Source organism: Psammomys obesus, unplaced genomic scaffold (assembly GCF_907164565.1).
Source record: "Psammomys obesus unplaced genomic scaffold, mPsaObe1.curated_primary_1811, whole genome shotgun sequence".
Lineage (NCBI taxonomy): Eukaryota > Metazoa > Chordata > Mammalia > Rodentia > Muridae > Psammomys > Psammomys obesus.
In genome coordinates, this window is record NW_026596430.1 from 1,215,718 (window position 1) to 1,223,100 (window position 7,383).

Sequence of the window (7,383 nt, forward strand, 5' to 3'; positions counted from 1 at the left end):
AAAAGATGAAGACATTAAAGTTGTTTAGATTGATGTCATCTTCTACCTTTGCCTTCAAGGACAATGTGACTGCAAATAAAAGCTATTTGTTTCATTGTCACCATAGGAGTGTCCACCAGAGACTAGGATGCCACAGACAAGGTGGCACAATGTAAGCTGTTTCTTTCTGGCAAAGGCCCTCTTTGACCTGGAAAGCCTAAAGCATGTTCCATAGACTTGGATGCTTGGGAAGCCATGCTATTTACAGAGCTATAGAGTGCAGTGACTAGAGTAAAAATCAGGGCTGTAGAGAAGAGCAGGGGAGAGAGAAATAAAGTAACTCCTCCAAGCAACATCCAGAAAGGACTTAAGGAATGGCCTGGAGGAGTTACCCACTTGACTTTTCTCTAAGTGCAAGACCCTTGCCTTTTCTGGGGGTGTAATCAGCCACCAGCATGTGAATTATTAACAGAGAAATTATCTAACTGCAAGTATATGCTGATGTTCCTAGAGGCCATTCATATCACATATGAATATAGGGTAAACACTTCTCCCTAGGGAGATTCAGAAAAAAACAGCACATACCATCATGGGTGTTGAGTTATTCTTAGGGCAGAGGACTTGTAGGAAGAAGAGAGATCATCTTTGACCCAGGAGTCTGGCTATAACTATACACAGCTAGTCATAATGTAAGGCTGAAGGAATGGCAGATGGAACAAGAAATTGGAAATTCAGAAAGGGTCAAGGTCAGCAATGGTAAGAACCCCAGGGAAGTATCTCAAAATAGATACATTTATTCTTTCTCTAAATATATATAGAGCACCTCCCAGGAGAGCGCCAAGCATTGCTCTGAGTCCCAGAGACACAGAAAAGAAATAGCCACCCCAGTCTCAAAACCTTGGGAGGCAGTGGTCATGACTGTGGACCCAGACACGGGTCTACATAAGCAACGTGGGAGGGGCTGAGGAGGAGAACACTGATGCTGGCCTTCACCAGGCAGGCATGTTTAAAGCCAAGGTGTTGGATCAGCCCAGGCAGGAAGAAGGGGATAAGAAACCAAACTGTGAAAACTCTGTTCACAGAAGATCTGAGGGGCTGGAAGGCTAGGCATGGGGACTGAGAAGTTGGGTTAAGAGAAATGATGGGTGGCAGATTACAAACATGCCTGAGTACGTTAAAGCCAAAAGTGCCCAAGAATGACAACAGGACTTCTGTTCCCTTCTGGTGAGAAGAGGAGACAGGATTGTTCCCTGAGGGAGACATGCTAGACCGGAACCTGGGGCATGAGAAACAAGATGGCCATGTGGTGCTCCCATGGCAGCATCCAGCTGTCCTCTCTTTTCTCTGGCCTTCCACCTTACCCTGTTAAACAGTAACCACACAGCTGCTCCTCCTCCTTTTCCTCCTTCTCCTCTTCCTCTTCCTCCTTCCCCTCCTCCTTTTCCTCCTTCTGCTCCTTCTCTTCTTTCCCCTCCTTCTCCTCCTCTTCTTCCTCCTTCCCATCCTCCTGCTCCTCTCCCCATTTTGTAAAACCCCAGAAAAGTGTGGTTTGTGAAAGTCCTGGGGCTAGTTCCAACCCTGTGGCAAGCACCAAGGCGGTGAGTCACTGTGACCACTCAGAGCCACCTGCTATGTCCTGGGCAGCACAGAACAAACAACCGCTTAACAACCATCCTCCCTGACTCACATCCAGGAGTAACCACCACAGGTGGGAGCAAGTCCAGCTGATTTATTTTAAGTGAGAGTTACACAAACCATCACCAGGTATGGATTTAAGCTCTAGGAACTAATGAAAGGGGGAAAAAATCGTGAATGTGCCTGAACCCCAAACCAAATGCAGCTGTGTCCTTGGAAAGGCATAATTTGGGATTGCTGTCTGTGAGCCTGATAATGAAAGGGAGACTTCATCCGGCCCTTCACCAAATAATAAAAATTGATTTTGACCAAGGCCAATCTACCGTTCCAGATCATTAACTTTGCAGAATAAATCATTTTCTAAAGCAGTAAAACTGCTTTCTGCTTTCAGATCTTCAGGCAGATGCTAATGCAGAACCAAAAGTCTGTTTCAGTGTGTAGCAGCTCTGGGGAGGACAAAATGGTCATCCTCTTCTGATTCTTTGGGCTCCCTCACAGACATCTGAATTCCAGCAAGGCCTGCTGCTCTGACTTCTCATTCTAAGGCCAGAGTTTTAGGGTCAGAGGAGCCTTTGCCCACCCTGAGGTCAGCCTGAGGCACTGGCACCGTCAGACCCAAGAGTCCTGACCATGTTAGAGCAGCCCAGAGAAGAGACAAGGGTCAGGACTCAAGGCCTTCATTTGCAATCGCAAATCTCAGATGCTGTAGACAACCCCGCATCCATAAGAAGTCAAAACCATGGGACATTCTGGATTAATAAATTCTACCCTTTAGATGTCAGCACATGGGCATGGGAGAATAGGCTTCCATTTCTTATTCAAAGCCACAGATCTTCCTGAATTATTTCTACCCAGTGCTCTAGAGTTCCACTGAGGAAGTGGGGACACAAACAGATATGTAAAACACCAATGACAAGACTAATGTTACAACTGCTTAATTGGCAGCTCATTCAAATATCACAACTCTGGTATGAGGAGAGAATCATCAGGTCTTTTGAACACTGAAGGTCAGTGAATTATACTACTAACCCCATAAAATAGATTAGGAAGTTCTGGGATCACTGGTGAAGAGCAGAACTCTGATGCCCACCAGATGAGACATAGCAGGGACTCTAAGCTTGCCTACCACAGAATTCATTCCTCGGGTGGACCTGGCAGCTGGCCAGCAGAGACAGAAGTGTCAGCAGTAAGTTAAGTGTAGCCTCTATAGAGGGTCACTGACTCCAATGGCTGGACCCTGGTTTTTGTCAAGCATTATAATGAAGCCTGGCTCTACACAGAAGCCATGGATACTCAGAACATTGAATGATGGTGCTGACACACAGCCTAGCTGCCCAGTTCTCTCTGTCTAGGGCTGAGTTAATTCTTTACAAGTCAAGCCACCTGCCATGGTCTGCTGCCTGATCCACACTTGCAATGTGGGCTGCAGGCCCAGCAAAGGCACTCCTGCAGAGAGGATAGCAGGATCCATCCAAGCTGGACTGAGATCATAGAGAAGTCTATCCCTCTTGCCTCCAGGATTGGACCTACCCTCTGGTTTTTACCTCTAACACTTCGCAAGGCTATTTGTGCACTGAGCTGTGAGAATCATTCCAGGTCCACCACCATGAGGCTGCAAGCCACAGGGGCGGACACAGAAACTCTTGCTTTAGTTCTATTGGCAGCCACCTCCCTTCCCTTGCTCAACTCTATCCATTGACCTGCCCTGCATGGCTTCCTTTACTGGGGTTCTACTTACCCCGGAGGCTTAGGATGAGAAACTCCCAGTCAGAGAACAGCAGTGGGAAGTTCCAGGCTGGGATGCTGCAGGAAAACAGGCATGGCAGAGGGAATAGGCACATGGGCTCCTTTGAGCTGCTTGTGTGGGGTCATGGACTGCTTTTCTGCAAATGTGTCTCATCTGGGACCAAGCTTCCTTTGATGGGGTTTAATATCTGGATTCTAAAATATGTTGCCATCTATAAAGTCATCCTTAATAATTTCATACCATAATCTTCAAAATTTAATAAGCCCTCCAGAGAAAATTAATAAAAATGTAACAGAACTTTAAAAGCAAAAAGTGGTATGATAGTATCTTTAAATAATACAAGAAGGCAGCTCCCAGGCTTCACTGGCCCTGGCCCCTCTCTCTACCTTTCAGAGAGACCTGTCTTCTCCCAGCACTACTTGCAGGAAGAAGGGGGAAATGTCAGATCCAAACAAGAAGTTTAACTTCTAGCTTTGAGGGTGATTCTTAGAGCCCTGTACTCAGAGGCGAACCGGGTATCCTTTGGTTTTCAGAAGACTTGTTGGGCTTGGGTGATTGGGAACCTGAGCTCTGAGAACACAGGGCAGAGTTCAAGTCCTAGGGTAGAGGAGACTAGCTGGAAGAAGAATTCGGGACATGATGAAGATTGCCTGAGGTCACCAACAGGACCTGAGGTTGGGGCATCGAGGATGAGCATCATGTAAGTTCTTTACAGGGAACCGAGAGAGCTATGTATAGGGGTCAAAGGCTGTTTTTCTAACAGGAAATTCTAGAAGGAGATGATTGTCTTGTGGCCTCCAAAATCATAGGAGGTCCAAGAGTATGGATGTGCTGGCACAGCCCACCTATCAGGATTCCTGGCCTCAAACTGTAGGGAATTCCAAACTTTACCTCTAGTAGGTTACATACTTGAGTCTGCTGAAATAAATTCAAAATAGACATAAGAGAAAGTCTTGACATATTAATTCGCTTCTGGTCTTATATGACCTGAGAGTTTTAAGATACAGGATTCAAAGACCCGGGCTCACCTTGAATAAACATTTATGCTTAGGTTTTATGAAGCACAGAGACCATCAAAGACTGTGATTGAACAAGGGCTGTGAGCCAATTGAAACAGACAAAATATGGAGCCCAAAAGTCCTGCGAGTACAGCATTTCTCCTTTGGGGTATGGGATAGAACTACTTCTAGATTGAAGTCATCATGATATATTATCAAATAATATAGACCAGATGATTTCATCATGGACAAATTTTACCCAGAAATGCAGAAAAAATAAAAGAGTAATATTTCCCAGGATTTGGGATAGGGGATGGAGCAGATAGGTTCTGTTTCCTATGACCTACCCTGGGGAAGGTGAGTTCTCATTTCTGTATCTAGCCTCCAAAAAGAATGAGGGAGAGACAGGAAGGCAGGAAGCAACAAAGAAATTTCTGTCTCTAAGGCCTGCCCTTAGGATATCACTTTCTGAGTACTTTCAATAGATACCAATTCCTGCTAGTGTCAGAGACGGGAATTGACAAAAGGAGCCCATAGTGGACAGTCCTTAGTGGCAAGATTAGCCTGGAGACCTCTGGCCTTCAGCCTCTGCCCTTATATTTGTTATTACCAGTTGTCTACAGCTGGGGTAACTCATGCTCGATCCTGCCTAAGTGCTCTTGCCCTCTAACACTCAAGCCAACCTCCCTTTCCCCAGCTTACTCGAGGCTGGCAGGATTATGTTCCATCCTGCAGTGACTTCTAGATCATTGAATTCCCTGCCATTGTCTTCATCTTCATTTGAGTGGTACACAATTTGCTATACGTTTTTTTCCCAGGCTTTTCAGACCTCAAGAGAGGCTCCTGAAGGAGGACATTTCCTATTTGGGGCTACTCAGAATCCAAGTGTTTCAATGTTTTGAAAGAGCTCAAGTTCTACCTCTGAAGTAGTGGGGTAAGGCAGAATAGGGAAAATAGACATCCATTTCCCACAGAGCAGATGTGGCTGATCTGGTGCTATCATCAGGGCTCCTGGGGGACTGACTCAGGGATTCAGGTACAGGAGGATAAGTCATGGTGGGATGGGCCACTGCTCTGATGACATTGCTGCTCAGGGCTGAAGTAAGAAAGGCTCAAAGGAGGAGGGCTCAACAGTCAGCAGCCAGTGTCCAAAGAGAAACAGGTGTGCCTTACTGAGCCCTACCTTCCCTCTGAGCCTCGTGCTGAGCACTATCTCCAGCCCTGTTAGGGCACAGATACGTGTGCCGAAATCGACCTCACCCTGGGGTAAGGACAAGATGGAAAGAGGTCAGCTCTCATTCAATAGAATAATTAGCCAAGTCAATGTTTTAAACCAGATGAAACTGAATTATAAAAGTGATTTGTAGGTGATTCCCTTCAAAGAAAAGCACACTACTGATACTCGGTTCAGGAGCACAAAAACATATGGTGTTTTTTAAAATATCTGATTTGTACAGTAGCAATGAAGATAAAAGTGGGATAGGGTGGGAGTGATGCCTTAGCAGTTGAGAGTACTTTTTGCTCTTACACAGGCCCCAGGTTAAGTTCCTGGGTCCCATATGGTGGCCTACAATCATCTGTATTCCAGGTCTGGAGGAATCTGGCATCCTCTTCTAACCTCTGTGGTTACCAGATATGTATGTGGTACAGAGACATTTGTGAAGGTAAAACACACATTTTCATAAAATAAAGTAAATAAACAAATATTTTTTACAAAAAGTAAAAGTGTACCTCTCATCAAGGAAACTTCTTTTGACAACAGACAGGGGCCATTACAGAAAACTACAACCCATCAAAATGCAGAGTTGTGAAGCCTAGCCATAAGAGCTACATCTCTAATACAGCTCCCTCACCTAAGGCTATGGGATTATTTTGGAAGAGGGGCAGAAATATTTGTAAGTGCCAGAGGAATAGAGTTTACTGTGAGATTGGATCTCCCAGGACTGCCAGAAGCCACAGCCATAAAGTCTGACCAACATCAATGCCTAATCATGAGCTGAACACAAATAATTAGGACAACAAGGTGGCATGTTAAAGTGGATGGTATAAAAGCCCATGGGGCCTCAGCCCTAGACAAAGAACTACAGAGAGCTAAGGAATGCTGAGAGCAGGAGAAAGAGGCCTCCCAGAGAAAGAGCACATTAATTGGTTATCCAAATGGCCAGACCTAGAAACAAACATATATATAACATTATGTAGACTGATTTGGTTTGCTATATATTTATCAACAATTAATAAAAATAGAGCCTATTGATTTGAAAATGAGGCCTCCTGAGACATAATAGGGCCATGGGACACCATTTCCAGAAAGGCTGAAAGCAGGACTCAGGGGAATGGATTAGTTCCAGGGAGAACAGGCTGCTACATGGCAGCCTGGCACTTCCTTGAAGCCCTTTCTCATCACTGTGATGTAATAGATGACAACATCAAGCTCTTGAATCTCCAGAACTGTAAGTTAAATAATCCTTTTTCATTATAGATTACTTTACCTTGGGCATTTTGTTATAGTAACAAAGAATAGACTAATACAGACCCAATTGTTTCCTTTCAACTAGGCAAGGTAAAACAGCCCACTGAGTGGTATTTGTATGAAAATTAAAAATTAAGATAACCTGCTAAAACAACTCCTACCTGTGAAAGAGATGAGACTTAAATCAAGTTTAACATTTAAGGTATAAATTTGAATTAAGCTTTTATCATTGTTGTTTGGGGGGGTTGTTGTTGTTTCATTTTGTTTTGGTCTGGTTTGGTTTTTTGTTTGTTTTTGGTTGGTTGGTTGGTTTTTGGTTTTTTTGAGACAGGGTTTCTCTGTGTAACTACCCTGGTTATCCTGGAACTGGCTTCGGTGGCCAGGCTGACCTTAAACTCACAGAAATCTGCCTGCCTCTGCTTCCTGAGTTCCTGGAATTAAGGGCATGAGCCACTGTGCCTGGCTAAAATTAAGTTTTCGAATCCGGAAAAGACCTGAGAGTTACCAAATCCTACCTAGGTGGGAAAAAAAATTCAATAACACAGAATAAAAGC